The sequence below is a fragment of the Carcharodon carcharias genome, chromosome 18, assembly GCF_017639515.1.
Source record: "Carcharodon carcharias isolate sCarCar2 chromosome 18, sCarCar2.pri, whole genome shotgun sequence".
Classification (NCBI taxonomy): Eukaryota; Metazoa; Chordata; class Chondrichthyes; order Lamniformes; family Lamnidae; genus Carcharodon; species Carcharodon carcharias.
In genome coordinates, this window is record NC_054484.1 from 74,307,665 (window position 1) to 74,335,134 (window position 27,470).

At 46.7% G+C, this 27,470-nt stretch overlaps 1 long non-coding RNA gene across 4 annotated transcripts in view; it reads right to left on the minus strand.

Moving 5' to 3' along the window:
- Positions 1-3,241: 3,241 nt before the first annotated feature.
- LOC121290398 overlaps positions 3,242-27,470 on the minus strand; it is a 44,768-nt gene continuing 20,539 nt past the window's right edge. The window contains exons 4-6 of one of the 4 annotated variants that reach the window (XR_005945802.1): positions 22,245-22,331; positions 19,083-19,132; positions 3,242-5,610 (exon numbers count right to left, since the gene is read on the minus strand). This is a non-coding gene — a long non-coding RNA (uncharacterized LOC121290398). Of the gene's footprint in view, positions 5,611-17,900; positions 18,164-19,082; positions 19,133-22,244; positions 22,332-27,470 lie in introns of those variants that run through there. The other 3 variants (XR_005945801.1, XR_005945799.1, XR_005945800.1) reach the window with 3 other exon arrangements.

Sequence of the window (27,470 nt, forward strand, 5' to 3'; positions counted from 1 at the left end):
CTGCCAAATTTTTGCCCACTCACTTAACCTTTCTATATCCCTTTGCAGACTCTTTGAGCACCTATCTTTGAAGCAGCAGCAAATTTGGCTATAATACACTTGGTTCCTTCATCCCAAGTCTTTAATGTAGATTGCACATATATAAAGCATAAGTGCTGGGATGCAGCCATCTCCCTTGTTAGTCCTATCAAAACATATGGGGTCAAGGAAAGATCCCTTTATTTAACAAACATTAGTGGATGTCAATGCTACACAAGACATAACTGGGTGGCTACTGAAAAGTCCAGAGTAGGTGGTTAGGCTAGGGTGTTATCACATGTGGTTCCCACATCCACCCTTCTGTTGGCCAAAAAGCTTGGTTCTACCTGTGCCAATCATATATTGGACCCCATTGAAGGTTCAGGACTGTCTGATGTAGAAAGATCAGCTGCAAATTCTGAGCCTCCTTCTGATGATAGAAAGCAGTTCAGAAAACAATTCTTTTGCACACTGGTCCTGGATGATCAACAAACCCAGAACTCAGCAACTGAGGGTATATGTTCTTCATGGGTCGAACTGTGATTGTTTTAAAAAGATTAAACTGTTTCCAAATGATCATCATGTGTCCAGTATAAGGGTGTAGCTGGCTGAGTTGAACGTGTGAGCCTTTTGACCAAGAAATGTTAAGTAGGCTTTTCAAAATGATGTGCATCATAGCTTTATCAGATTGTGTCCTTAATTGGTTTCTATGGACCACTGGATAGCAATCAGAACTGGGAACACTTGCTGAAATTCTCTAGACTGAGAACAATGTGAAGGCTTGTCATGCCCCTGCTGCTGCCCTGACTAGGATCAGCTAACTCAATTAAAAGCAAAATACTGCATATGCTGGAAATCTGGAACAAAAACAGAAAATGCTGGAAAAACTCAGCAGATTTAGCAGCATCTGTGGATAGAGAAATAGAGTTAATGTTTTGAGTCTGTACGAACCTTTTTCTCGGTATTCTGCAGTCTCTCTCCATTTACTTTGAAGCTTAACTAGTGTGAGTCATCTCAGCTCACCTCAGCTCTATTTAAGAAAGGGACTATTTAGAAGCACACTACAGTGGTGGACAGTGGGAATTTGGTGCAGAGGGGAAGAGGTGCTCTTTGCATTTTTCTTTGCTATCCAACTTCTTAAATCTTCAGAGAGTGGTCTTACCCTGCTGTAGCAGTAGAGGCTACAAGGGAAAGGAATGACTGGTATGTAGTGGGTAAGGTCAGGTAAGTATTTATTACTTTTATCGCTTATTGTTTAAGGTCCTTTTCTGGTTTATAGTTTGTATATTCTATTTTGGCAGGGGGAGGGGACACAGAATGTTAGCAGAATAGGTAAACATCATAATACAGTAAAACAATCAAGTCAGAGGGAATACAGCTGCATTAAGTTTCAATGGAGTAAGGCAAGGCTGGATGGCCTTTACTTTAATGCCAGGAGTATTACGGATGAGTTAAGGGTGAGGATTGACATGTGGAATTGTGATATAGCAGCCATCACTGAGACGTGGTTGAAGGAGGTGCAGGATTGGCAGCTCAACATTCCGGGATATAGAATCTTCAGGCGAGACAGGGGAGGGGATAAAAGAGGAGGAGGCATTGCGTTATTAGTTAAGGAGTCAGTTACTGCAGTAGGGAGAGATGATATCTTGGAGGGGGCATTGAATGAAGCTTTGTGGGTAGAGCTTAGGAATAAAAAAGGGGCAGCCACATTGTTAGGTGTTTATTATAGACCCCCAGATAGTCAGCGGGAAAGTGAGGAGCAAATAAGCGTACAATTTGCAGACGTATGTAAAAACAGTAACAATAGGGTAATTATATTAGGTGATTTCAACTTTCCCAACATTAATTGGGATAGACATAGTATTAAAGGCTTGGATGGAGTGGATTTCTTACAATGTGCACAGGAGAACATTTTAGGCCAATATGTAGAGGGTCCAACAAGGGATGGCACAGTACTGGACCTAATTCTGGGGAATGAAGCCGGACGGGTAGCTGAGGTGGTGGTGGGGGAGCATTTTAATGATAGCGACCACAACATGGTACAATTTAAGCTTGTTATGGACAAAGAAATATACAAGTTGCAAAAAAATGTTTTGGATTGGGGGAGAGCAGATTTTAGTAAAATAAGGCAGGATCTGGCCAAGGTAGACTGGGAACAGCTACTTGTGGGGAAATCTACCGAGGACTAGTGGGGGGCATTCAAAAAGGGAATGGGGGAGGGTAAGGCTCAAAATGTTCCCTCCAGGGTGATAGGAAGGCGTCACAAGCCCAGACAACCATGGATGACCAGAGATATTCAGGATATGATGAGAAGGAAAAGAGAGGCTTTTAGCAGGTACAAGGGAAGCAAATCAGTGGCGGCATCAGTGGAGTACAGAAGGTGGAGCTTAAGAAAGCAGTTGAGAGAGCAAAGGGGGGATATGAGAAAGCTCTGGTTGGTAAAAGTAGGGAAAATCCCAAGATATTCTATAAATATATCAATGGGAAGAGGATAACCAGGGAAAGAGTAGAGCCCATTAGGGACCAGGGGGGAAATCTGGGTGGAGCCAGAGGACATCGGTAGAGTGTTGAACAAATACTTCACATCCGTCTTCATCCAAGAGAATGAGGATGACGTTATGGAATTCGGGGAGAGAGACTGCGAGGTTCTTGAGCAAATTGATATAGGGAGTGACAAGGTATTGGAGGTGTTGGCAGGCTTAAAAGTGGACAAATCTCCAGTGCTGGATGATTTGTGTCCCAGACTGCTGGGGGAGGCAAGGGAGGAGATCGCAGGGGCTCTGACCCAAATTTTTGATTCCTCTCTGGCCACGGGGGAGGTGCCAGAGGATTGGCTAACAGCTAATATGGTTCCACTATTTTAGAAGGGTTGTAGAGATAGTCCAAGGAACTACAGGCCAGTGAGTCTCACGTCAGTGGTAGGGAAACTACTGGAGAAAATTCTGAAGAAGAGAATCTATCTCCACTTGGAGAGGCAAGGTTTGATCAGGGATAGTCAGCATGGGTTTGTCAGAGGGAGGTCATGCCGAACAAATTTGATTGAATTTTCTGAGGAGGTGACCAGGTGTGTAGATGAGGGTAGTGTAGTTGATGTAGTTTATATGGATTTCAGCAAAGCCTTTGACAAGGTCCCACATGGGAGACTTATAAAGAAGGCAAATGCACATGGGATACAGGGTAATTTGATAAGGTGGTGTCGGAGATTAATCACACCAAGACATCATTTAGTACTTAGAAACCCCGTTTATTATTTGTGCACAAGGGAGACAATATGAGAGCTACTGCACTGTCTCGTAGCAGAATACACGCAGACTTGTTTACAGCCAATCAGCAAATTTTGCACAAACCTATCCGCTTATTTGCATAAATTAACTGACCAATCCATATTTCAGTAAATTTTCATTCCCAGCACAACAGATGTTTGGTAATGCAGTTGCTTATCACAACCCTGATTACATTCGGCCTGAGAAAGAACAAAATGGAATGTCTCAGGCTCATCCTAAAACTGTGGTCAGACAAGATGGTATCGTTTCTCAAGATTGGAGTATTTTTCTCTTAGGCCTAGGCATACAATTCAACTTCTCATTAACCCTTCCAGCACCAAATGGGCTCCCTACAGTTGCCTAGGCCACCACACTTCTCCCCTTTTGTCCTAAAAGGACAACCCACCACCCTTAGCCAAGTTCTTTGTATCCTAGTCGCCGGGCTTCATCCTCACTGGGGTCCTGATTCCTGAGGAGAGGGAGGGAATAGATAGCTGGCTTGCCACCAGGACTCTGGAGATTCTGTAGTCAGCAGACAGAGCGGTGCAACAGAGGACAAGCTGAATAACTACATACAGGACAATGAGCAGGGCACCTATGACAAGGTATTTGAGGAGGGTTTTGAAAAGACCCCCAAACCACCCACCGAAATTAGGGAGCCACACCCTTCAGCCAAAGGATTTTTCCTGGGCAACTGCATGGAGGAGGCGCACTTGGTCCTGAATGAAATGTACATCAGTCTCAATTCTCTGGTCCTTGGTAACGTAGAAACAACATGTTTCATTAATAGCTGCACAGACTCCCCTCTGCGCTGCTAGCAGGAAATCCAGGGCCATACGGTTCTGGAGGACAACCTTGGAAAGGGACTTAGCTTCCAACTGCAGACTCTGAATGGCGTCAACAGTTTTATTCTCAGTAAGTTCCATTGTAGCGGAAATATAAATAATGGCCTTTTCCAGCTCCGGGACCCCTAGACCTGGGATGAGGAGGCGGACAAATTTGTGGAATCCAGTGTTGCAGGTGACATGCGGGTTCCAGGTTGATTGTTTATGACGCCTCCCAGGCCCTAGATCGTTGTGGAGAGAGTGGATGGTAAGGCGTTTGACCCCAAAGGCCTCAGGGACAATATAGCCAATGGTGCAGGTGCCTGCCCAATTGACAGGGAGGGTTTTATACATCGAAGGGTCATGAGGACTCGAAACGTCAACTCTTTTCTTCTCCGCCGATGCTGCCAGACCTGCTGAGTTTTTCCAGGTAATTCTGTTTTTGTTTAGGGTTTTATACAAAGCCAGAATGAGCCATTGCAGACAAGGGTAGGGTACCAATAAGTGGAATTTTGGCAAAATTTAAGCCACTTCCAAACGAAAGAAGAATTCATCTGGGCATACCAGCGGACATGGCAGGTCCGACTGAATCGCAGTGCTCGCTGGGCCAACAAGTCGGGGCAACCAGACTGATTTTTGTAATTGCAAGGCTCAGATTCTTCAATGTAGCAGCCATTAGAGGCCCAAGTGGAGGTGCAATTATTTGAGGTGAGATTGTATAATCTTGGCAATCACACCCATTCATGTTAAAGTATGTGAGATTAGCATCAGATTTCGGGACCTGCAAAAGACATACCATCTCATTGGCCTTGCACCCCAAAAGGCGGTCATAGGACCAGGCTGGTTGTGGAACCGAAATCGACCCTCCTGGTGGTCATATTCAGCAAGGTAGGCACAGGAACCCAATGGCAATTCACCCACCCGAGTACTACCCTTGGTATAATTTCTCCTAACACATAGCCAGGCCAGGCCCTTAACAACCACAAAGGTGGGCTCCCATCTCCAAATGGGTGTTCGATGAATGAGGACCCCTGTATTACCTAGGGACCATGTAGAATCTGAGGGGAAAGCCAGAAAATGCATCTCTGAGGAGGAGGGGTTAACAGGAAAATGAGTACAAATCCAAAATTTAGTTTGATTGACTTGCGAGGCGACGGCCTGCATTCATTGAACTGCAGAATTGGTAGTCCATGCCCCCGCAAGGACCGCGCAGGACAGGATCCAAATCAGAGTCAGCATTCTGACGGCTCAGTTAAAGTTCCTGCACAAGCACTTCCATCCATGGTCAGTGTCCGCTTGACGGCGATGCATGGATCCACAAGGATCATCCTTCAACCTTCACAGCCATGAGGGTGGTGATCAGGACTTGGAAAGATCCATCCCATCGAGGTTCCAAACAGTTCTTTCTCCTGAAGGTCTTAACCAGTACTAGGTTCCCTGGCTGGTATTGATGGCAATCTTCAATGGTGAGCTTTTTCTGAGCTTCTACTACCTGCGTATGCAAGCTTTTGAGAGAATTAATAAGCGCTATACAATATGTAATCATTCCCTCATCCATAGCGTGGATGTCATTTCCCTAGCAGACAAACTTGGGGCTATTGGGAGGTGCATAGGATGTCCCATTACAACTTCATAAGGGGAAAGGGAGGTGGTACGGTTAGGGTGAGAGCACGTAGTCATGAGCACCAGGGGTAGAGCTGCAGGCCATTTCAAACCGGTTTCTTCACATAATTTAGCTAATTTATTTTTCAGAATACTGTTTTGTCTTTCCACCGCCCCAGTAGACTGGGGGTGGTATGGGCAGGAAAGGTGATGGTTGCATTGTAAGGCCTTCAACAGTTCCTTTATCACTTAGCGATAAAATGAGGCCCATTATCACTTGATAAAATCTCTGGTATCCCAGACCTGGGTATGTATTCACACAACAACAATTTTGCAACAATAATAGCATCATTTTGTTGGGTGGGATACACCTCCACCCATCGTGTGAACGAACATAATATAACTAAAACATAATTATATCCCATACATTTAGGCATTTGTATAAAGTCCATTTGTAGGTGTACAAATGGGCCCCATGGTTGGGGTCCCATACCAGCAATCACTGTGGGCGTCTGGCCTGGGTTATGTCATTGACAAAGCAGACATTGTGAAGCTATTTGAGCTGCCATAGCGAAAAACCCAGGCGCAAACCACATCTACTGTGCCATTCTGTTCATCCCCCCATTGCCCGCATGGGTAAATGAATGTTACATGCAGGCAATCCAGGGCAGGAGTGAAGCAGGGGCAACAGCACGGCCATCAGAAGAAATCCAGAGGCCGTCAGAACATTGTGCGCACGATGCTTGAGTCCAACTGTTTTGTTCACAGGTAGATGCCTGTGACTGCAAGTGAATAAGATCAGTTAGACTAGCTACAGGAGAAGGGGTTGCAGCCTGATAACAAAGGGGAACCACAGGCCCAGTGAGACAGGCCGCGGCCGCACAGGGGGCACGGTCAGCCCTATCATTACCTTGAGAAACAAAATCATTGCCCTGTGTATGAGCAGAGCATTTAATAACAGCAAGGGAGGAGGGGAGCTGGATAGCTGTTAAAAGATTAGCAATGAGTTGCCCATGGCGGATGGGGGTTCCTGCTGATGTGAGGTGTTCCCGGCGCTTCCAAAGTTGCCCAAAGTCACACTGAAAGCGTTTCGAGAGTCAGTATAGATATTGGCTGATCATTTGGCAGCAAGTATGCAAGCTTGTGTAAGGGCGAAAAGTTCAGTGGCCTGGGCAGAGCAGGATGGCAGGAGACGAGATACTTCAATAACAGAGTAAGAGTCACAGATAACATAGCCGGTAAGTAAATCACTGCTCGGTGATCAAGTAGAAGAGACATTGACAAAAAGGATGAGGAAGGGATTTAACAGAGGATGATCCTGCAGATCTGGGCAAGGTAGGGTGGAGTGCCGGACAATAGTGGAGTAATCATGAAGCTCGCCATCTTCCTCCGTGGGTAACGGGGTAGCAGGGTTGAGGGTGGTGCATCGTACAATAGTTAATGACGGATCCTCTAAAAGGGCTGTCTCATAGCGGGTGACGCGGGCAGCGGTAAGATGTTGGGTAGCCGAACGGTTAAGGAGAGCCACGACTGCATGGGGAACATGCAGAACAACAGGGTACCCAAGGGTAAGGGACTGGGCGGCGACGACAGCAAGGTAGGCTGCCGCAACGGATCGAATACAGGAGGGATAACCACGCGCAACAGGATCTAAGCGAGTACTGTAGTAAGCAACCGGTTGCTGGGCATCTGGGTAAGTACCCCCTGTGAAAAGCCACAATGCTCGTGAACATATTCGTGAAAAGGTTTAGTGTAATCTGGAAGGCTGAGGGCGGGGGCAGAAATAAGGGTTGTCTTGAGAGCCGCGAAAGCAGCTTGGGAGTCTGACTCCCAAGCGAGGTCCTCGGGGCAGAAGAGAGGGCGAGATCCTGCAAGGGCCTAGTGAGTTCCGCATAATTAGGGATCCACTGCCGACAATACCCCGTCATGCCAAGAAAATGAGTCAGATTCTTTTTAACGCAGGGAAGGGGAAGGGAGATAATGCTGTCGACACGGCGTTTGGATAGGAGTCGAGTGGGGCCATCGAGAACATGGCCCAAATACTCAACATGGGATCAGCTAAACTGTAACTTTTCACAGGAGGCCTTATGGCCTTTATGAGCTAAGGCTTTCAAAAGGGTGAGGGAGTCGTCGAGACAAGTTTGCTCAGACGGAGAGCAAAGAAGCAAGTCATCGACGTACTGGAGGAGAGTAGAACCTCCGGGGAAGGAGACATTGGCGAGATCAGCCTGCAGGGCACAGGAGAAAATGGTTGCGCTCTCCGTATACCCCTGGGGCAACCAAGTCCATATATACTAAGTACCATAAAAGGTGAGAGTGAAGAGAAACTGAGAGTCAGGGTGTATGGGTATGGAGAAAAAGGCTCCACAGAGGTCAACAACAGTATAACAAGTGGAGTTAGGGGGAACACAGGTAAGAATAGTAGCCGGGTTAGCTACTACTGGACAGGCTGGGATCACACAAGCATTTACCACCCGCAAGTCCTGGAAAAACCGCCAGGTATTTTTGCCTGGTTTTCACACAGGGAGTATAAGAGTTTTGCAGGGGCTAACAGTGGGAACAATAACACTGGAGTTTAAAAGGTCTTGAAGGACAGGCTTTATGCCTTCCAGCGCTTCGGGATGAAGAGGGTACTGAGCTTTCTGAGGGAGGAGTTTTGGGATCCAAACGCACCAAAAAAGTTCTGTTGATAATACCTGACCAACATCATTAGGACCCTTTGCCCACAAGGTATCGAGGATAGATATCAAGGCATTGAGGGAACCAGTGATTACATTACCTAGAGCATAGTGCTGAAAATAGGCAGGATACTCAAGGGGCATGGAGGGAAAAAATTGGATAGCCTGATCATAGATATTCAGGTAACCATCTATCAATTCCACAGATGATTGGGGATCTGTGCACTGAAGGCGGTACACCATAGGACCAAGGTCCCTGGCCTGATAACCAACGGAGGCACAGAGAGTAACATGAGGCACAACATCCCGGGCATGGAAAAGTGGTTGGGCAGTTAGAGGAAGGGACATGGAACCAGCAACCCCTTCAGGCCCCACGCAAAGGGAAGATATAGAAAGGAGATAGCACACACCCAAATGGCCTGTTAGCTCATGGGCATACTAATGATCTGAGCAGGCAGCGCAGTGCACCATGCAATGAAGCTCCTGAAGCCAGTGCTGCAGTGCCGGGTGGATGGCTATCACAGCGGAAACACGGCAGTCAGTCAGAAGCTGGAGTAACACAGTCTTGAGTTTCTCGGATAAATCACAATGTCCGAAATTCCACCACCAAACGTGAGGATGGCGCAAAGTATCTTCCTGTAAAAAGCCGATGACTGTGGAGTAAGCGGACTCAGGAACTTGAAGAGTGATAGAATTATTAGAGCAGTCTAAAGTGCAACTGAGTTTGCAGAGGAGATCACGACCAAAAGATTGACTGGGACGTCAGCCCCAAAGAAGAATCGATGGGACCCTTTCCTTCCGTTCAGGTCAAAGGGCACTTCTTTGGAAACTGGCAGTGAAAGCGGTTGTCCCGAGACAATACAGTGCAAAAGCCCCTAGAGGGGTGACATCAGGTGCCTCGACAGGCCGAAGGGTAGAATAATTCATTCCAGTATCAATAAGGAAATTCAAGAGATGGCAATTAACAGACAAATGGATAGTGGGTTCCTCAACGTTAATGAGAGGTAAAAGGGTGCGGCAACTCTATTGTGTCATACCCCCAAATGGATTAGCTACCGAGTAGGGGAACGTTTGAGGGGCAGAATAAGGGATTGGTTGAGGGGCAGGGGCCGGCGTCTGCTGAGTTTGCCGCCTGCAGGGGAACTGCAGGTAGCCGAGGGCAGGTACGAGCCCAATGACCCTCCTGGCCACAGTTAGAACAAGTCAAGCAGCCGCCCCCTTTTGGTCCCACCTGGCGGCCTCTCCCTCTCCCTCTCCCTCGCCATCGGTTCCCCTGGGCACCCTGGTTCCAATTAGGCTGCCACATATTCCGAGGCCACATAACAGTTTGGGGCTGGCAATTGTAAAAGTTGGGCAACTGAGAGGCTAATTGAGGGGCAGTGTAAAATACAGGGGCCGGTGCCAGCATGGGCACTGTGAGTGAAGCAGCAGGCAGAGCCACTGGAGGCGCTGCTACTGGTGCTGCTGGAACGTCTAACACCAGTGCCATTTTTCCTTTCTTTGGGGGTTTCTGGCAGTGGTTCAACTGGCGCTCACAATGTTGGAGGGTGCTAATAATTTCTTGAAGATTTTCCTTACCTTCCCACCCAATGCAATTAAGGGTAAAGGCTTTCTTAAGATCAGGCTGCAATCCCTGTACAGGCGCATTAACAAGAGCCAGAACAGAATCCTGAGGATTAACACCAGAACATTTTTTAAAAATAGTACGGAATCATTCAGCACAATCACAAACATCCTCGTCGGGCTTTTGCACTGTATTGTGAATTGATGTAGTCAGCTACATCAGGATAAGCCTTCCTCACGGCTGCACAAATGCGCTGCCAGAGTTGTGTCTCCTGATCCGCAGTAAGAGGGTCAGGGCTGGGCAGTGGCCACTCACTGTTTTCCTGAATTGGTCACCAACACTGGGTACCCAAACAAGTATCAAGAACCATATCTATATCATTACAATTAGTATTATGACATTTACGGAGAATTTCGAGTTTCTGTATAAACTTCTCAACTCCCTCTTTAGGGTCGGGGGAGGATTCAACAATTGCACGTAATTTGGAAGGTGTCCATGGAAGGTAGACTTGCATCTGACCCCCTGTAGGATTAGGGTATGCTCTCATTGGCTGCTGCAACGGGGTGCCGGAGAGCGAAGGGTCGGTTGCGAGGCCTGAAGCCGAGTGCTGTCTCTGTTGGGAGCGGGATTGGGTTTGTACGCTGGATCAGGTTCTGGCGCGCTCCCAGGGGGCGGCGAAGCCAGCTGGGCAGCCACAACCTGGGGTCGAACCTGTTCATGATCATCATAAGGGGGAGGGGACCGGTAGACAGACCAGTCCCGATGACTGAGTTCATCATCGGACAACAGAGGCGCTGGGGGCTGTGCGATTTGCTGCGCGACCAGGATTCTGGACTTCTCTTTATTATCGACCTGCTTTCGCCTTTTCTCACATTCTTGACTCCTTTTCCTCGACTCTTCTGCCCGCCTCTGCATTTCATCCTTCCACTGGACATACGCAGGCCAACCAACCTTCTTCTTACCCGACTTCTCCACCTCCCTTAAAACATATGCTAAGCGCTCAATTCTATCCCGATTAAAAGTTCCATCTGGTGGGAAGCTCTCTCCCTTACCATGAGTCCACTTAACCCATTCAGAAACATGTTGGACACTTTCAGGTCCATAATGAACATCCTTATAAGCATTTGGGGTTCCCTGTGGGGGGGGAACCTGGGGTTTCTTTGATGCCATATTACCCATTCTCTATCTAATAACTAAGAAAGGCCAGTCCTTGGCGGGTCCCCAACCCGTAATCTACTTAGCCCTTGGCGGATCCCTGACCCACAATCTACTTTCATCAATCAGCCCACTCACTTGCTCAAGGGTTCCAGGACCCCGAGCTGCAATCACACATACACACACTCAGTACCAACTAGAGGCACTACCGAGCCCAAGTATATCCTAAACTCCAGGGGCTCCAACCCCGAGTATATACTAAAACTAAACCTAAACTCCAGGGGCTCCAACCCCGAGTATATACTAAAACTAAACCTAAACTCCAGGGGCTCCAACCCCGAGTATATACTAAAACTAAACCTAAACTCCAGGGGCTCCAACCCCGAGTATATACGAAAACTAAACCTAAACTCCAGGAACTCCAACCTCGAGTAAATACTAAAACTAAACCTAAACTCCAGGGGCTCCAACCCCGAGTATATACTAAAACTAAACCTAAACTCCAGGGTCTCCAACCCCGAGTATATACTAAAACTAAACCTAAACTCCAGGGGCTCCAACCCCGAGTATATACTAAAACTAAACCTAACTCCAGGGGCTCCAACCCCGAGTATATACTAAAACCAAACCTAAACTCCAGGGGCTCCAACCCCAAGTATATATCAAAACTAAACCTAAACTCCAGGGACTCCAACCCCGACTATATACCAAAACTAAACCTAAACTCCAGGGCTCCAACCCCGAGTATATTCTGGCCAGAGCGGTCCTGGACTGCAACAACTAATCTCCTAAACACTTAAATAGATGACTTACCCTAAGAGTCAGCCACAGGCAGGCGAAGGCAGATCACGGGTCAACGAACCCCAGAAGCCCAAATCGGGCTGCCGCGGACTGAGGAGTCCTTGAACCGCGAGGTCCTAACACTGGCGTTCCGTGACCCAACCCTAGGGGTTAGTCATCTCAGTGGAACCTCCAAGAAACTGTCGGAGATTAATCACACCAAGGCATCATTTAGAACTTAAAAACCCTGTTTATTACTTGTGCACAAGGCAGACAATACAAGGAGAGCTATTGTACCATCTCGTAGCAGAATACACGCAGACATGTTAAAAGCATTTTTACAGCCAAATTTTGCACAAACCTATCCATTTATTTGCATAAGTTAATTGACCAATCCATATTCAGTAAATTTTCATTCCCAGCACAGCAGGTGTTTGGTTACGCAGTTGCTTATCACAACCCTGATTACATTCGGCCTGAGAATGAACAAAATGGAATGTCTCAGGGCTCATCCTACAACTGTGGTCAGACAAGATGGTATTGTTTCTCAAGGTTGGAGTATTTTTCTCTTAGGCCTAGACATACAATTCAACTTCTCATTAACCCTTACAGCACCAAACGGGCTCCCTGTAGTTGCCTAGGCCACCACAGTGGATTCAAAATTGGCTTAGTTGTAGGAGACAGAGGGTGATGACAGAAGGATGCTTCAGTGACTGGAAGCCAGTGTCCAGTGGCATACCACAGGGATCTGTGCTGGGTCCCCTATTATTCGTCATTTATAAAAACGACATAGATGGCTATGTGGGGGGTAGGATTAGTAAGTTTGCGAATGACACAAAGATTGACCAGATGGTTAACAGTGAGGTTGAGTGTCTTGGGCTATAGGAAGATATAGATGGGATGGTCAAATTGGCAGGTAAGTGGCAGATGGAATTTAACCCTGAAAAGTATGAGGTGATACACTTTGGAAGAAGTAATTTGATAAGGAAGTATTCAAGAATGGCATGACACTAGGAAGTTCTGAGGAACAAAGGACCTTGGCATGTGTGTCCATCGATCTCTGAAGGCAGAGGGGCATGTTAGTGGGGTGGTGAAAAAGGCATATGGAACACTTGCCTTTATCAATCGAGGCATAGATTACAAAAGTAGGGAGATCATGTTGGAGTTCTATAGAACCTTGGTGAGGCCACAGCTGGAGTACTGTGTTCAGTTCTAGTCACCACATTATAGAAAGGATGTGATTGCACTGGAGGGGGAGCAGAGGATATTCAGCAGGATGTTGCCTGGGATGAAATGTTTAAGTTATGAAGAGAGGTTGGATAGACTTGGGTTGTTTTCGCTGGAGTAGAGAAGACTGAGGGGCGACCTGATTGAGGTGTACAAGTTAATGAGGGGCATGGATAGGGTGGATAGGGAGCAGCTGTTCCCTTTAGTTGAAGGGTCAGTCACAAGGGGACAAAAGTTCAAGGTGAGGGGCAAGGGGTTTAGGGAGAAAAACGTTTTTACCCAGAGGGTAGTGACGGTTTAGAATGCGCTGCCTGGGAGGGTGGTGGAGGTGGGTTGCCTCACATCCTTTAAAAAGTACCTGGATGAGCACTTGGCACATCATAACATTCAAGGCTATGGGCCAAGTGCTGGTAAATAGGATTAGGTAGGTAGATTAGGAGTTTCTCACGTGCCAGTGCAGACTCGATATGCCGAAGAGCCTCTTCTGCACTGTGTGATTCTGTGATTCTGTGATACTCTTTCCACCAAAATGGACAACCTCACATTTTCTCATATTATACTCCATCTGCTAAATTTTTGCCCACTCACTTAACCTATCTATATCCCTTTGCAGACTGTTTGAACACCTATCTTTGTATCAGGAGCAAATTTGGCTGTAAAACGTCTCTTCATCCCAAGTCTTTAATGTATAAATTGCACATATATAAAGAATAAGCATTGGGGTGCATCCCACTCAGACCTCCCTTGTTAGCCCTGGCAAAATATATGGAGCCAAGGAAAGATTGAAGCTGGGGTCTGACAATCTTTCAGGTGAAGTATTTACCTAATGAACCATCAGGTCAGCCAAAGGCTTGAACCCAAAACACTCCTGTGGTCTCCTGCCATAACTCTTTTGGGATACCATACTGGAATCTACAGGGTGACAATGTGACTCTTCTGCTAGAGTTATGACAAGAGGTTGGTAAAATCCCCCTAGAATTTTAAAGCCTTGGCCAGAATTTCTGGACCAATGATGACAGGTTGGAAGGCAAGAAGGCAGGCAAAATGGTGCTGGAAGGCATTTGATAGGATGATAGAATCCTCCTATCTCCGTACCATTTAGCCAGCAGTGAGAAAACTGTTGGTCACCCACCAGGAGCGCATTTGAGCTGCTTAATTGGCTAATAAGGGCCAGTTCCAGTCACAATGGCATTTTGCCCACGTAGAGAGGGCCCACTGCTGCATTGGGAGTATAGCAGGTAAACCTTGGCAGCCTACCAGTGGACTCTAGGGGGTGGGAAGGCCTTCTTTTTGGACACTTAATTGCCCGCAAAGGACCCCCGCCCCCACCCCAGTGGCAATGGCCGCCCTAGTGCAACAGTGCCGTTTGCTCTCAGCAACCCCTAACCCTTCACCAGGGCCTGCCTGCTGGCCTGGTGCTGGCACCCCCAGAGCCCACTTAGCTGTCTTCGAGGGCACAGCACCATCAATGCACCCTCATCCTCCAGGTGCAGCCCCAGCAATGACCACCGTTATTGGCGGTGCTTTTGAGCTACCCACCTCCTGTGATGGGACCAGCAGCTCCTGAGGGTGGGCCACTGTCATTAATAGGGCAGTAGACCCAACAACAGCCGATTAATTGGTGGCCACTGGCAAAATGCAGCCCCGAGTCCTGCCACACGCCCAAGCAAGGTCACCTTCTACTTATGTCCATGGCGGTGGAACTTCCGCCACCTCCATAAAATTCCAGCCCTTGGTTTTAAATTGTTCTAAACTGAAATTGTGACTTGAATGTAATTTTAAGAGAGATTTCATCTCATAAATTTGCCTTTTATGTCAATTAATTATTGTTGTGAAAACAAATGGCATTGCACATGAAAATCCACCAGAACTTAATCTCATCCGACTTCATGTTAAGGAAACTTCTGTGTTCATATTGAAAGATAGGAGATTATAGCAAAATATAACGAAACATAAACATGAAAACTAGATGTTGTGCACCTGTGCTGAAATGTAATCAATGTACAAGAAACATTTTGGATTGTAAAAAGTTTTATACTAATAATCATCGATACTTTAAAGATGGCAGCAATGAAGAAACAGTAGGGACAAACTATTAACAGAATGAATTTCAAATCAATCCAGTACACCCAAAAAAGAGTTTCTGATTGATTTAGAAAATATAATGCTGATCTTAAATTGATGCAAGCAAGGGACTATATTTGAAAAGCGAATTCTGAGAATTAATGTGATTTTTGAAATTCATACAGATCTTTACCTTATGAAATAGAACTGCGTCACTATAGGCTCTTCCCAGTAATGATAAATGATGTAGTCTACAATTAGCAACACTCCCTCACCCACGCATCATACTGCAGCAAGATGGCAATCTTGTTCTCATTGACTTCCACAGAAGGACTCTTTGTCTTTGAGATTCAGTCAGCTGCAGATGCAGGGTAATACAACACGGCTTATGCAACAACTGACACATTGATGAGCCAAAGAAAAGCATGACACCAGCAAGTGGTGTGTTAGGAAAAACCTAAAGAATCAGACTTTAACCAATGAAGAATTTTTCATGGATTGCTAGCTTCTCACTTTGAATATATAATCACGTGTCAGCACTGCACTGATACCTGTCTAGAATAAGAAATTAATTCAGGATTTCTAGCAGCTATTGCTACTATACAGGAGACTTATAAAACAAACTTTTGTTACCCAATCTGAATGCAAGATAGAGGCCTCAAAAATCAGATGCACTGCATCTGTATTTTTTAGCACAACAGGTGATGCTTTGCCTCCAAAATGGCGTCGGCATTGCGTGCCACACACTACTGGTGAGGGCAATAGCTTGTGCACAGAGTGTGTCCATCGAAAGTAAGCTGAATAGGCAGATTGTGACACCAATCAGCAATGTTGTAATGTTGGAACTCAATGTTCCAGCTAGTGCACTCTCTTAACCTTGCACAGCTTAATGCATGTTCAGTAGCAGAAACAGGCCTACATCAGTGCTATTCAAAGGGATCATCAACTACTTTCAGATTAGTTGCTGATTGTGTTCTACTGGCTGTTGTTGCAACTGTAGAAGTGTTTGGTGGTTTCCAATGTCATTGAAGCCTACAGGGAGTAGTATGGCACATTCTCAATGATTTTGTCCTGATTTCAAGGATTCTGCATAGGTCACTTGCTCCCAGTTATGGATGCAGTAGTTTGTATTCCTCTCTTGGCCTTCAGCATGACAGAGAGAATAAGCAGAGGCAGCACAGTGCAGGACAAGCTGTTGGAAGAGTGAGGAGGAGGAAGTGGAGAAGGGCTCATAGCAGGAGGCTATATCCACTCAGGGCATTCAGAAAGCAATCCCCAACTTGAACCTCAGTGAGGAACAGTGTGTCAGATGTTTCTGCTTCACTAAGGAAGTCCACATTAGAATCTTCTGCCTGCTGCAGCCATAAGCTTGGGCAGGGCAAGTGCCATATTGCCAGTGACTGTAGCCATAAACCTTTATGCATTTGTTCTTGCCAGGCTGGACCACAGGATATTTGCATAATCTCCCAATTTGCCATCCAGTGTTGCATCAGGTAGGTCACTGATGCTCTGTATACCAATAAAGCTAAATATATTGCATTCTCGGCTGCCAGAGACAAGCAGTTGGAGTGAGAACGTGATTTTATGAGGATGGTACTGCCTGCACACGTGTGCTGCATGACAATCCTGAAATGTACCTCAACTGGAAGGATTTCCAGTTCCTCAATGTCTAATTGGTGTACGACCATACATAGCAAATCATGCAGGTAAGTGCCTAGTACCCTTGCAGCAGTCATGATACCTTAATTCTGTGGTAGTTTACTGTACCATCTGCAGTTGAGCCACCATGACAAACAAGAGGGTGGCACAGGGTGGCAAGGGAGTGCAATACATAGTTGTTATGTACAGCCATGGCCTGGAGCCTTGTGATCAAATCACATCACGGCACTTTGGGAATTTAAAAATTCAGCAAAATAAAGTGTGGGATAAAAAGCAAGTGGCAGTAATAATGACCATGGATGATCATAAAACCCCATTTGACTCATGTCCTTTAGGGAAGGAAATCTGCTATTCTTATCTGGTCTAGCCTATGTGACTGCAGACCCCTAGCAATGTGATTGATTTTTAATTGGCCTCTGAAATGGCCTAGAAAGCCACTCAGTTGTACCAAACCACCAACAAAAAGGCACTGTGGGAGAAACTTCACCACCTGGACTGTTGTGGTTTAAGAAGGCAGCTCACCACCACCTCCTCAAGAGCAATTAGGAATGGACAATAAGCGCTGGCCAGCCAGCAATGTCCACACCCCATGAATGAATTTTTAAAAAATACGCTAACCACATGATTCATGGTGATGGTGTGCAAACTGCGCAGCATACATATAATGGACAAAGCCACCCGCTTTGATTGGCACCACAAACATTCACTCCCTCCACCACTGACGCACAGTAGCAGCAGTGTGTACCATCTACAAGATGCACTGAGAAAACTCACCAAGGCTCCTTAAACAGCATCTTCCAAATCCACAATGACTAAAAATGAAGGACAAGGGCGGCAGTAGATGGGAACACCACCACCTGGAAGTTTCCCTCCATTCTGACTTGGAAATACATCACCGTTCCTTCACTGTCACTGGGTCAAGATCCTGGAACTCCCTCCCGAACAGCACTGTGGGTGTACTTGCACCACATGGACTGCAGCAGTTCAAGAAGGCAGCTCACCACCACCTTCTCAAGGGCAATTAGGGGTGGGCAATAAATGCTGGCCCAGCCAGCAAAGCCCACAGCCCTTGAATGAATTAAAAAAAATGTTTCCACAAAAAAACAGGCCTTTGAAGAGCTTAAGCAATGCTCCCACTGTTTGGATCGCTCTGGAGGAGTCCTGTAGTAGAGTCCAGCAGATTTGTCGTAGTCTGCTACGTTTGTCAAATCTCACCATATTGAGGGAACAGACATTGCCACCAGCTGCATTGGACTTTAACACAGTTTTCCTGTTTTTCCATCTCCCTCTCTTCCACCAATGCCTGGCCAGGTTGCAATGCGTGTGTATCTGAAAGGAAAAAGGCAGACATCTAAGATGGTGGTGAAGGGATGGAGCAAAAGCAAGGGCAGAATTTTACATCCTGTGGGCAGGCAGGCGCCTGATCCGATCAGGCGTAAAGTCACGTAAGATGATGTCAGGCGAGCGTCCCAATGTCATCACACACTCGCAAGATATTTGCGGGTGTGCGCAAAAGTCAGAAGCGCGCTGCCGACAATTAAGCGGGCAATTAAACCCATTAGCGGCATAATTGTCTGCGATTTTTCATGGCCCGTCCAAACTTATGGTTGGCAGACAGGCGAATCGGCCAGGCAGCCTTTACATTTTTCATCAAACTTCATCCAAGGGCGGGGTGAAATTTTCTTTAGGAAATAAAAATAAAATAAATATCTGGGGACAGCATTTTTATGAGGTATGCTTTCAGGTGCTTGATTGTGATGCATGGACATTTTTTGTAGCTTTTTACAGCTTTATTTCATTATTTGCATGTCTAGAGCTCCCTGAGGCAGCTGCCTGCCTTCAGGAAACTCTCTTGCAGGGTTCACCTGCGCCCGTGGTGACATCGTCACCCACTCTCTTGCTGCCCCCACCCCGGCAGCACTCAGCTTTTCAGCATGCGATTCACACTGGCTGCCCGTTAATTGGCCAGCCAGCATGAAATCGTGGTCGTGGGCCAATCGCCGTTGGAGGTCCGTTTCCCAGCCACTCCTGGGCCCGCCAATCGCATGCACCCAATGACTGAAAAATTCAGGCCCAAGACTTACGCCATCTGTAGCTTGTAAATCAGAATAGATTGTGAGATGAGAATGTAGTGGGATATGGAAAGAAGAATGAGGTACAAGCACACTGTCATCTTTGATGATTTCAGCCAAGCCACTCAAATGATGGCAACAATTCTTTCCTCTATGGTAAGGATATGCAGTTGTACCTGTGTCCCACTGTTAGGTGCTGCTTCCTCCGGTTAATCACCACCTTGCCCTGCAAGAGAGAAGAAACTGTATCAGTGAATGTGGTACAATGTGTTTGGGTGATGTGTCATGGTTAAATAGTACATACAGTGTACGCGAGCTGTGAGAGGTGGGTGAGAGGCTTGAGGCAGCGCTAAGTGTGTGAGGGTGAGGTGAAGCTATGAATGTTAAGTATGAGTTGTGATTAATAGAGATTGTTAATAGATGAGTGGTGGGGATATGGTGCAGTGTGTGAGGCTAGTGGAGTAGTTGATATGGTGGGATATGGCATTTGAAGATGCATTTGCTGACCTTGACCATTCGTGTGAGATCACTGAGTTATTTGCGACACCATATCTAGGTCCTTGGGGCTTGACTGCTGACATTGACCACCACAGCTATCTGACCCCACTGCTTCTACAAAGTTTGTCTGGAGGACCTCCTGGCCTGATAAATGACATCTCTTCTCTACTGCAACTGCAAGACCAAGGCCTCAGTATTGGAAAATCTTGGAGCCTACTCTCTGCCATGTTGTGCCATATTACAGTTCCCTTCTTGCTAACACACTCATCTGCAACAAGTTCAAGCGCCTGCTGCAGCTAAAATACAGACTGAAGGGTGCAGGATAGCTTTAGGTGGTGCTGGCCAGTCATGATTTTGCACCCCCTGCTCAGACTTGCAGTAACTCAATCTTAGTGCTGGCTGCATATTGTAATCAGTTAGCTGAGCAGGCAGCAGAGTTGGCTTCCTGTGAGGCAAGCTCTTCCCAATGCCAGGTCCCTTGATCAGGCACAGAGTGCCTGAGAACGATAGACCCCCCAGAACGCCACAGGGTTTTCTGGGCGGCCTCCCGGATGGTGAGTTCCCCACCCACTGCCGGTTGAATACCACCAGTGGCGGGTGAGGCTCTTAAGAGACTACTTAAGGGCCTCAATTGGCATCTGGGCTGGAAGGCCACCCGCAAGCCTTCCCAGCCAGGACTTAATTGGATGGAGACAGGAAGACGGTGGGATCTTCACTCCATACCCTCCTGCCCAATAACATAGCACCCCGGCTTCGGGGAACAGGAATTAAATTACGTCCCACATTTGATGAAATTTTTTCTATTCATGAAGGAATGAAAGTGATGACATATTCTGTAGTTTCATAATTTGAGTGAGCAAAATTCACCATATAATGCAAATCATAGAGGTGATTTTCTACTCCACAGCTTCTAAATTGTACCAACTTTTAGGGAGAAAATGTTGACCTGTGATTCAGGTTTTTGCCTGGATTCTGTTGCCTGCATATATCCTCTAGTTGTGTGCCTGGGTTGGAATTAGTAGCACCTGCATTAATATGCAGTTTGCATTATAATAGGGGTGTAAGTTGTTGACAACTTTTTTCTACTTTTGCTAACTCCACATCAAGTGCAGGTTGCCCCATTAAAAAGTGGGCACAAAGGTTTGTAATGTAGCATTTCAATTGTACATATTTTGAAAGGAAAGGCTACAAGTTGTACACTACTGTCACCATTTCTCTGAAAATTAAAGGACATTGTGTTGCACTGACTGTTGGAAAATTTGAGGAGTATTTGAAGGCCCCTTTAGTAAAATGAGGGTTCCTTTTGGGATATCACTGAATCTGGCTTATTTGGTGCAAGAGGAAGAACAGTTTGCATTAAGATGGTAGTGGGGTGAGAGGAGGACACCTGCCCCCTTGAAGGCACCCACTGGACATTCTTAATCCTTACAGAAAATCAGTGCCTGTGAAGGTTTTATCTTCCCAAGGAGACAGTGTAATATGATCTGCTTCAGAAGGATCTGCAGCCATACAGCAATGCAGGCATTGCACTGTCAGTGTCAGTCAAGGTTACCACTGTACTTGACTGGATATACATATCTTATAAGTGTGTTCAAGGTAGTAAGGGTTAATGTGGAACTGGGGAAACAGTACCACTCACAGTATGATATAGAGAGTCACATGATAGTAGACCGAGGACAGTTGTAGCCTATCAGAAGCCAGCATAGAGACAACACCCATGTAGGGTTGTACCTTGGAGATATATGTAGTTATGAGTTGTTAAATGTTCAACCATACAAGCCTCCAGACCTCTTAGCGAGACACCAAACAACGTTACAATAATACATAACTGGCCTACCGAACGTTTCTAAATCTCCTCTCTAGGGAAATAGTAACATCACTGTCAGCACTGTCTGTCTCCTGCTCCCAGACTTCCATTATACTGTGCCTGCTAACCTCTTGTTGAGCAGACACCATTGCAGCAATGATATTGCTGAAGCTGACCAATCTTTTGCCTCATATTGGTGCCTCATCCGACACAATCAGGGGGACAATATGCAGGCTAGCCCTCTATGGCAGCCTCTCAATGCTGACTGAATTCTCCTAAGCCTAAGGCAATAGGCTGGGGGGTGGGAGGGCTTACAATATGGTAGGGAATGCGTCAAAAGCAGAGCTTGATGTCTTCCTGCCACCGTGGCATATTGCTAGCAGTAGGAGTCTCAGCGATGGGGTCACCCACTGGGCAGTCAATTGAGACACATTAGAGCCCAATTAAGGGCCACTTTTCTCCTCTGCAGGCAGTTTGCCTTTGTCGGGAGGGCTTGCTGCTGCATTCCTGAGTGCCGGGCGGTGGGGGGGGGGGGGGGGGGGGGGGGGGGGCGGTGGGGTGGTTGTGATGATCGCCTCCTTTTAATTGGCTGTCACTGGCAAAATGCCATCCCAGTGTGCCACTGCCTTCTGGATCAAGGTTGGTTCTCACTTTCTGCCCCAGCAGTGGGACTCCTATCCTCCTCCAAAGAAGTTCAGTCCTATATTTTCCCTGCTGTGCCTGAGCACCCATGTATGTGAACATGTTGTCCTCCATTCTAGTTAGTCTGTGCCTGTAGATCCTGAACACATGCCTCACTGAGTCCGACAACCCCTGATGATCTCAAAGAATCTTCTTTTACAAGACAAACTCTGGAGATTAGGACAACTAGCCTCTGTGGCTGTACATGAAGGTGATTTCACCCTCTGTTTTGATACTACTTCTTCTTCCCCCATTGCCTCAATTTGCTCCTGCTTACATTTTTTGGTTTATTGCCCAGTGCACTACCCTCAACCTCATATGCTAGATTGCTCAGAATGGATGGTTCTATTACGGTAGTTGCCTGACTATGAAGTTGAGGCTAGGTGAACTCTCTGTTGTTTTCTCCTGGGAGGGCACTGCAGCAGTATTCTTCCCACATCTGTTGAGACACAAATGTTAGAAGAATAGTTACCTTCACCAAAGAGCTGGATTGTTGCAATATTGTTGGTCAGTTTATATGTCAGTGCTTATGGGAGTATATATGATAGAATATGAGGGAAGGATTAATTTGGACAATTACTGAAATGGTGTCATGTTTCCTGCATTTCTGACTCCTGGATTCACCTACATCATGCCCTGGGATCTTCAAAGTTAAGAGTGGGTTGTTCCTTCGATTGGTAATCCTCTACCTACTGCTAGGAAGGAGCAATAATAGAGAAAGTTTTAAAGCCTGCATCACCCTGAACTTCCCTTTTTAAGTGACCTTTTAAGGGAAGGTCACTTAACTCCTTTGGCACATACCTGCTCTATGCCAATCAGCCCAGTATTGAGTAGCAGGTGAGCTCACCCACTCCTTTGTGTCCTGTGCGCTAAGCTCATACTTTACTTGAAAGGCACTAAGAATTAATATTTTGTCCAACTAATTTGCACGATGTTCAGCACCATTCACAACTCTTCAGATACTGAAGCAGTGTATGTCCATATGCAGTAATTCCTGGACATATTCAGCCTTGGACTCAGTGGTCCAATGGGAAATTTTGAGATGCGGGAGCTCGAAGGAAGTGTGTTGGCCATATCATTTCTAAATCTACAATTACATTGTTTTCCTATGTATTAATCATTTTAGTCCTTAAAATCAGTAAAATTATGCCTTTTAAGTGAAAAAAAATGTACCAGTAGGTATTCTATTTCTAAGCATGTGGTTTTTTTTGAAACATTAGTCTTTAGCATAACTAGAATTTCATTATGTAACTGTTTAATTATTTAATTCAATTCTATTAAAAACATGAAATACAGAAAACTCTACTCACTCTGACTGGAGAATAGTATATGGAGATATCACTGCTTTTCTTGATTTATGTTTATAACCTAAACCTGGGTGTAGAGGGCACAATTTCAAAATTTGAAGATGATGCAAGGCTTGTAAGTATTTTGAACTGTGAGGAGGATAGTGATCGACTTCAAGAGGATATAGACAGGGTGGTGGAATGGGCAGACAAATAGCAAACGAAATTTAATGTAGAGAAGTGTGAAGTGATACATTTTGGTCAGAAGAACGAGGAGAGGTGACATAAAACAAAGGGTACAATTCTGAAGGAAATGCAGCAGCAGAGAGACCTGGGTGTATTTTTGCATAAATCATTGAAGGTGGCAGGACAGGTCGAGAAAGCGATTAATAAATTATGCTGAATCTTGCACTTTATACATAGGGGCACAGAGAACAAAAGCAATTAAGTTAGGAACCTTCACAAAATATTGATTCAGCCTTAATGGGAAGTATGTGAAGGTTTTAGAATAGGTGCAGAAATAATTTACAACAATGGTTCCGAGGATGAGAGACTTCAGTTATGTGGCTAGGTTGGCGAAGCTGGGGTTGTTCTCCTTGGAGAAGAAAAGATTGAGAGGAGATTTGTTAGATGTGTTCAAAATCATGAGGGGTCTGGAGAGGGTAATTGGGGAGAAACTGTTCCCATCAGCAGAAGGTCGAGAACCCTAAGGTGATTAACAAAAGAACCAGAGGTGACAAGAGGAAAAACCTCTTTATGCAACAAATGGTTTGGATCTGGAATGCACTGCCTGAGCATGTGGTGGAGACAGATTCAATTGTAGTTTTCAAATGGGAAATGGATAATTATCTGAAGAGAAAAGATTTTACTAGCCTACAGGGAAAAGGTGAAGGAGTAGAACAACCTGAGTTGCTGATGCAGAGAACTGACACAAAGAATGTGCTGAATGGCCTCCTTCTATGCTGTAACCATTTTATGATTCTAGTATAGATACATTCAAGGAAGTAAATAAACAAACAAGGAAGAAGGAAGCTGAAGGTTACCCTGATGATGTGATCAAGAAGGGTGGGAGGAGGCTTATGTGGAACATAAACACCAGCATAGATGGGGTAGGCCAAATGACCTGTTTCTGTGCTGTAAATTCCATGTAAAGCTGCCAGCAGGGAATGTAAACACTACACTACTTCTCACATCCACAGGTCATCAAACCCAAGGAATTAATGTGAATCACTGTCTCTCTCCCAACCATTCTTCCCACCCCTCACATTCTCTCTCCCACCCACACTCCCTCTCTCACCACCCACACTCCCTCTCTCACTTCCCAAACTCCCTCTCTCCCCCAACACTTTCTTTCTCCCTGCCACACTCTCTCCCTCTGCCCCCCACACTCTCACCCCCACTCTCTTTCTCCCCCGAAGTTCTCTCTCTCCCCCATGCTCTCTCTCCCCCCCCCCCACACTCTCTGTCCCCCATACTCTCTATCCCCACACATTCTCCCTTTCCTTTCTCTCTCCCCCTCCCACATACTCTCTCTCCCTCCCCACACTCTCACTCCCCCTCAAGCACTCTCTCTTTTCCCTTCAGGCAACCCCATCTCCCACACTCCTTCTCTCTCCACACTTTCTCTCTCTCCCTCACTCTGTCTCTGCCCCCACACTTTCTCTCTTCCTATTCCACAGTCCCTCTTTGCCCCTAAGCTCTCTCTCCCCCAACATTCTCTCACCTCCTACATTCTCTCTCCCTATGCTCTCTCTCTCCCACACTCTCTCTCCCTCCCATACTTTCTCCCTCACCCCTCACCTTTTCTCTGCCCCGCCCACTCTTTCTCCCCCCACACTCTCTCTCACCCCACATTCTCTCTTACTTCTCCACACTCCCTCTCTGCCCCCTACACTATCTGTCTCTCCAACACTCTCACTCCCCCCACGCTCCCTCTCTTCCCCCATAATCCATCTCTCTCCTCATGCTCTTTCTCTCTCCCTCAATGCTCTATCTCTCCCCCTACACTCTTTCTCCCATCCCACACTCTCTGTCCCCTACACAGCCCCCCTCTCCCACACTCTGGTCAGGATTTTCCATGCCCGGTGGTGTCAGGTGTGTTCAATAGCGTGACAGGATGTCGTGAAACCAGTTTGTGATCATCTGCTCCGCCCACTGATGGCGGGCCACATTCTCCACCATTGGATGTCGGAAATCTCATTATAATACATCAGCATATCATTATAAGGCCAGCCCGCTAGACCTCCCCCAGCTGCTGGATTGTCCGCCCAAACCGGCAGGAAAACGCATTGTGTTTCATAACAGCATATACAAGGTATGCACCTGGCAGGCTGCACTTCACTCGGGACTTTGAGGTTTGTTTGCCTACCTTGCTTCGGTCAGTACTCGCAGTCATCAGCGCCAGACTTCACATACAGCACCACATCACTTTTAGGGGAGCTCACAGGTAGGTGTCTACTTACCAAATCAGCCATATGTGGGTAGCTTTTCAATAGCTGCAGGGCAAGGCCTTGCTTGGGGAAGGGGGAGAAATGGCCTCAGGCAAGGGAAGAGGCTGCAGGACGAGAGCTATACTGGGGAAAGAGGGTATCCGAGGGTGTGTGTGGGGGCACATGTTGATCTGTGCAAGTGGCCTCAAGATGGTGAGGGCTGAGGATGCAGTCTCCAGAGGAGATGAGGCCAGATGGACATTTGAGGGTGTGTGTGAGAGAATGGATGGTGATATCCCTTAAGCTGGCAATGAGTGAAATGCCAGTGAATGTGTGAAGGGCTTGAGTGTGTGAGTTTAGAGTGATGAGATGGTTGCCATACCCTCGCTACATGGATGAAATCATTCATCCTCCACCTGCTTTGGATGGCCAACCTCTTCTGTGCAGCATTGGCACTGATCACCACTGCCATTGCCTACCAAGCCAGAGCGGTAATGTCGCTGCCCCTCCTGCAGCCGGATCGGGGGGTAAAGGACATCACAGCAGGCCTCCACAGCATCCAAAAGGCACTTGAGGGCTGCAATCTTCTTGCCTTTCAGCGCCATGTCTTCTTTGCTGCAATCTTGGGCTGGAAGCACTGAGCATGGCTACACTTTACATGTGGTGCCTGGCTAGATGAAGAGGTGAGGTGAAGGCATGGCAGGTGAATGGGAGCCCACCCACCATGGAAATGGCGCGTATCCTGGGAATGCACATGGCTTGAAAAGCTGCCCTTGCGGCTGGCTGGTAAAATGTTGTTTTACCCGCCCGCTACCATACCTAGTGCAAATCTGGGACAATTTCGCTGTCTGTCTCTCCCTCCCCACATTCTCTCTACCACTCCCACACTCTCTCTTCCCCCCACACTCCGTCTCTCTCTCCTACACTTTCTCTCTTCCCCCTACACTTTCTCTCCCTACTCCACACTCTCTCTCCACTACATCCTCTCTCTCTCCCCCAACAGTCTCTCTCGCCCACACTGTCTCCCCCACCATGCTCTCTCTTTCCCTCCACACTCCCTCTTTCCCTCCCATATTGTCTGTCACCCGACACTCTCCCCAACACTCTCTCCCCCATGCTCTCTCCCTCCACTCTCTCTCTCCCCTTCACATTCTCTCTTCCCCCCATACTCTCTCTCCCCTCACCCCTTCACACTCCCTACCCCCATCCCTTCACAAACTCTCTCCCCCCTCCCCTCACACTATCTTTCCTCCATCCCCTCACACTCTCTCTCTCACACAGTCTCAAATCATTCATAAACTCAGATGTTCGTGGGCTCTGTTGCTCTGACTGCCTCACCTTGGCCCCGCACTGTCACTCTGGCTGCCTCACCTTGGCCCAGTATCGCCATATCCTGCACTGCCTCTTTACAGCCCTTTTCATGCAGACATTTGAATATCCAGATTTGGCAGGCTGCATTGAGTTTACAAGTCTGCTTGAAATTGAAGGTGCCAGAGCGGTGCTCCGGTGCGACACCACTGCTTCGACTGATAAGTGTCAAGTAATATTCCTGCCACACAAGTGCCAGGCAATGACCACCTCCAAAAAGAGATAATCTAATCATCTCCCCTTGACATTTAATGGCATTACCATTGCTGAAACCCCCACTATCAACATTCTAGGGGTTACCATTGACCAGAAACTGAACAAAGCCAGCCAAATAAATACTGCGACTACAACAGTAGGTCAGAGACTGGGAATTCCGTGGAGAGTAACTCACCTCCTGATTCCCCAAAATCTGTTCACCATCTGCAAGGCACAAGCCAGGAGTGTGATGGAATACTCTCTACTTACCTGGATGAGTTCAGTTCCAACCACACTCAA